This window comes from Aptenodytes forsteri, unplaced genomic scaffold (assembly GCF_000699145.1).
Source record: "Aptenodytes forsteri isolate BGI_AS27 unplaced genomic scaffold, ASM69914v1 Scaffold50, whole genome shotgun sequence".
NCBI classification, from domain to species: domain Eukaryota; kingdom Metazoa; phylum Chordata; class Aves; order Sphenisciformes; family Spheniscidae; genus Aptenodytes; species Aptenodytes forsteri.
The window spans coordinates 5,543,069-5,548,557 of record NW_008795126.1 but is presented as its reverse complement, the minus strand read 5'-3'; positions in this window follow the sequence as shown (position 1 = coordinate 5,548,557).

The window sequence follows — 5,489 nt, the reverse complement described above, 5'->3', positions numbered from 1 at the left end:
TCATAGAATCATAGAATAGTTTGGGTTGGAAGGGACCTCTAAAGGTCATCTAGTCCAACCCCCCTGCCATGGGCAGGGACATCTTCAACTACATCAGGTTGCTCAGAACCCTGTCCAACCTGACCTTGAAAGTTTCCAGGGATGGGGCATCCACCACCTCTCTGGGCAACCTGTGCCAGTGTTTCACCACTCTCAACGTAAAAAATTTCTTCCTTCTATCTAGTCTAAATCTACCCCCCTTTAGTTTAAAGCCATTCCCCCTTGTCCCATTGCAACAGGCCCTGCTAAAAAGTTTGCTGCCATCTTTTTTATAAGCCCCCTTTAAGTACTGATAGGCTGCAATAACGTCTCCCTGAAGCCTTCTCTTCTCTTGGTGAAGTGCAACCACAAAAGGGAGACAGGATCACACTCCTGAGAAGGTCTGATTTTCCATCTGTTATAGGAAAATCCTGCAAACATCTACACAAGCCAAAACTTAATCCTCACTCTGGCTGTCCCTACTGGCAGTATGCAAAGCTACACTGTTGGTAAGCTGCTATGAACCTGTGAATGTGCAATTCAGACTGTCTGGAGAGCTTCACAGTGCCTAAATCAAGGCTTTGTCCAAATCATTTTGTCTGGCACATGTAAGGATGTGCAGAACCTATTAAGATCATGTTAATGTGAAGCTGGAAAACCTCATATTAGGGAGACTATGATGATCAAAACTAAATAAGGGAGAAATTAAATGCTCAGGATGTTTTCAGATCATTTCCAGGAAGGAAAAAAGGCAGTACACATTACAGGAGAAAAATTAGCACAACAGGTAATTTCTGTTTACAAAAGAGAAAGAGACACATTCTCACATACATCCCAAGGGCTAAACAAGCTGAGCTGCTGCCAGTAATTCCCAACATGGAAACTTTGCCAAGTCCGCAGGAGTAGCATTTTAAAAGACCCCATTCAACTCTATTTGCACCTGGACTGCAAAGAAACTGCTTTAAATTTTCTCCCAAAGTCCCTTAAAATCCCATCTCTAGAGATGACACAGAGTCAGCTGATCTGTAAAAAAGTCTCTGTTTTGACAAGGATTATGGTTTGCTCTCTTCGCACATTTCACACAGCCATCAAAACATTTATCTTTAAATAAATAGCTATTTCTTTGGGGTCCTTCCTGCCTAAAGAAATAGGCAATGACAGTCAGCAAAACACTCAGCACCTACTTATTTTTGCAGCTAAAGGCCTGAAGTAAAAAGGATTTGGCAACTGTGCCTTTCCTTTGAGATATCTGAACCCTGTAAGAAGGCAACTTTATCAGTGCAGAGTAGCATTGGATAGGTAACCAAAAAAAGAGTGCAGTGGCTTTGCTAACATTGCTTCATGTAGATTTGGTGAATCTCTTCTGAATTCTGAATCTCTTCTGACTTTGATAAGCAGTATTTTCTCAGCTTTACAACCTATAATCTATATTCACTGCCATTACAAGAGAATGAAAGGAGTACAGATGAGATAGTTTGGTCACATAGACAAGATAATGATATTTGCCTTAAATATGTGTGATAGATGTAAGACAAGTCTTTCTGCTGCCTCTTGCAAATTGTTTACCCTCCTCTCTGCTTGCTAAGACCCAGCTGTGAGATGCTGTTGTGACAAAGACCCCAAATAAGAGATACAAAAAGCACTTATTCTGGAAGCTCAAAATACTGCCCTGATTCGTCTTTTCAGTACACATACATTATTTATATCTCAAATTTCTTCATTTTTTGAAGCTTGTATTTACAGCATGGTAAGTGAAAAGCACCAGACCTGTAGGTAATAACAGCTGGCTTTGGAACTGAAAAATGTTACCTAGAGAAGCCTATTTATTGATCAATCCCATTATCAGTGCCAAGGTGAGGCATGCATTTGGGACAGCAGCATCACATATCTAAAGATGACATGTATGCCCTCATTTCAACACTCAGTGACCTTCAGTGCAGATCACTGATGGGCAGCCTGGTTTTGCAATAAACCTGGAACCTCCTTTAATTCTAATAGACAGAGCAGATCACTTGTAGCCAGAAAATTTCCTTTCAAAAGAGCAAATTAGCATGACAGGAAGAAACTTGAACGGATTGCAAAAACCAAAAATATCATTAATAAGTTTCACAGAACCTCACATACCATAAGGTTAGCCCTTCCTTTTTCTAAACACAGTTTGTTTGTACAAATTTCCCCAAAATAACTTTGGTGTTGGGATGTCAGCCATAATCAAGCCTCATACCTGGTTGGACGGAGATCAAATCCTTAAGAAAGACTGCAAGACTTTAAGGCCAGAGAAACCAAGCATACAGTAATTTTCCAAGCACAACATAGTCTGTGACTAGCAGAATTTGCAAAATTTGTTACATTTAATTGAAACAAATGAAAATCAACCAGTGAATCCCATTTACCACCCAAGGCAGTTGTAAAAAACCTGATGCATGGGAGATGATAAACCTTTTACTCACCTTTTTGTTATCTACTTTTGTTGGCTATACTGGCTTTTTGGATTGCCCCACTTGAAATTCCTTACCCTGGCAACAGCGCTCTGGTCAGTTTTCATTTTCTCTTTATACTCTGAGCAGAAGGGGCAAATAGTTACCCACATACAAGCTTTTTTTCCAAATCCTATGCTGAGCTGAATTTTCCACAACTGAAATGCTGCAAAAAGAAGTTTGCTATGATTTCAGTAGCAGATACAGCCCTTCAGTTTCCCATTTGGTCAAACATGCCACAACATAGTTAGCTCTGAAGCATGGAGGGGACTGTAGTTCTCAGTAAAACATAGCCAGTCTACTAGCAATATGTGAGCAGTTCACTTTTCAAGACTGAAGCATTAATTTTCTTTAAAGATATTTTTTACAAGTAGTGTTTTATTTGTAGCTCTACTACCTCAGGAGATAAGTAAAGGACACAATCTCCCTACATAGAATCTTACTCCACACAACAGGAGATGGCTTCTGCAGCCAGACCTATTTCAGGATCTCAGCCCAGCATCCAGTCCTCATCTCACACGGACTTCTCATACTCTGTGCCCAATTGCATGTTCTTTCCACAAACCCAGTGATGGCTGAGAATGGAGAGGAAAAAACAACTGTATGAAGAGTTTTTCTGAGCCAGTTTACAGGAGCATATAAAGGTAGAACTGTCTCTGAGTGGAACAGACTTTTTACCTTGAAGAGCCTCTGTGGAGAAACTGAAATAAACCTTTTACCAAAGAATGCTTATGCTCTGAATGGTTCAGTTGTCTGAAAGCAAACAGAATGAGGTGGGGAGATGGGAACCATTAAACCAGGTGCCTGCACAGTACAGCAGCTATGGCTTTTGCAAGATGTTTCTTATCAAAGCACTTCAAGACTGCTTTCAAGTGAACTAAGCACTTCAAGAGAAACTATGATTTTGTCTGTACACAGAAGTTCTACTATACTGTGTAAATAAAAGTGCAATCACATCCTAGTCTGGATGCAGCTATAATGGTATGAGGCTATTTATACTTGTATAGCACATTCTGATATGGAAAGAGGAATAATTTGTCCCAGGAAAAATTACACCTATACATAGGTGTATAGGGCTGTATTATCACTCTCTGGGCTGTATTATGTTACTATTACTATGCTAGTAAAAGAAAAATTACGACTCTAAATGACATTGTAATGCTGGTTTCAAGACCATACACAGACCAGGTACTCACTTCAGTGAGGGTCGTCGTCTCCTATGTGGTTCCATTTCCTGCTTCCTCACAGTAGCACTGGGAGTTTGCATTTTCTCAGCAACGTATTTTGACTTTTCTCTGACTCTCCTGCCCACAGACTGTATGCAAGAAGTTAAACTTGCTTCCTCAGTTGCTATAGATTAGTCATAAGTGTGAAACCTATTTCTCAGGTACTCTAGACAAATTCTAGACAAACAACACCCTAGACCCTTGTGGTCTCTCACGGCAGCTGCAAGGACAGCTTTGTGATTCAGGCTTTAGGAGTGAGGTCCAGCCAAGCTACTTGCAGACTGGTAAAATGCTCAAAGAGACTATGGAATGAGGGGGATGAAGCTTTCAAAACAGAGTTTCAGTCTGTTCTTAAAAGGACATAACATGGCATACTCCAAAAAGGACAGGTTTTTACTCAGGCTCTTGGCCAAGAACTCTCAGAATACCAAATCTGTGTTTTCTTTATACCTCCATTTCTAGCGAGTTGTGTGCTTGCCTCAGTAAAGTACAAATCTTTTTCTGTCAGACTCACTTCACAAAAAGAAAAGAAAGCCTGTGTTAGAAAACTCAAGTTCCTAGGAGCAGAAACAAATACATTCTGGTACTGTGTCCTTAAACACGCACGCTAAAACGCTTGCTGACCCCAGCTGCTGGTCCTGCCTCTCTCAGAGCCTGTGGGACAGCTAAGTTCCACATGAAACAGCTCCAGGGGTTTACAGCTCCCTTACTGAGGTAACCCAAAATTAACATGAGTTTAATATGTCAGGCTACAAGCTGCAGTGGTTCAGGATCAGCTTCATGTGTAATTCCACAACCTCTGAGAAGGGACCAAGTGAAAAACTAGTAGGAGGCAGTTATTGATTCAGCTGTCTGCCCTTAATTAACTTACATTGATGCCCCAATATTACTGGAATAAAATATGGATCAACCCTGAACTTAGGGTTAGTTCTAAATGACAGATTAAATCTTGAACTAGACCCTGGCAAAGCTCCTTGTTTTCTTCTCTGACAGCTCACATTTCAGTTTCTGGTGTGTTAGTTGGAATGACAGCCTTTTCCACATTTAACTGTGTACTGAAATGTGCAGCTGTGTGAGTGATTTGCTAAACAGTCCTGGGTGGGTGGGACCCTGTAATAACCATCTCTGGTGTGCTATGCTCCATAATAGCACTGAGGACTTAGCATTGTTGATCCAGAGGTTTCCCTACACGATGTAACATACTTTGATATTTTGAAGCAGGACCACTGAAACTAAGTTTTATCATATCAGGATGCATTTATGAAAAGCTTATTAACTAATGATTAATAGACGCTTACTAGTTATAGATTATTAGAATACAGCTAGTTATTTAAAGATATCCAAAACAGATGGTGTAGGTGTGTTTTACATTATAAGTACTGAAGTGCTTTTAGGCTGTATGTGGGGGTTGGAAAAAGCCAGTATGCGTGCATGTAGTATAACAGCACGTCCCTAAATCTCAGCTTTCACTTAATCAAGTAATAAGTCTTTTGCTGTTACAGTTTGAAAAAATCTGGCAACATGACCAGAATGTAACCAAGGCAGAGACAGCAAAGAGATGTTTGGAACAACAGCTGTGAGGGGCATGAACTGTGCCTGCCAGCACCCCATCACCCAATGACGACTTCAGTGTCAACATTTTAAACAAACCCTCTCTTACTGGGGGGACGGGGGGGAGAAAAGAGTATGATGGATAGGCACATTATTTTGACAATTTTATTCGTCCATGAAAATCAGTGAGACATTCTACTACTTATAGCAATCCCAA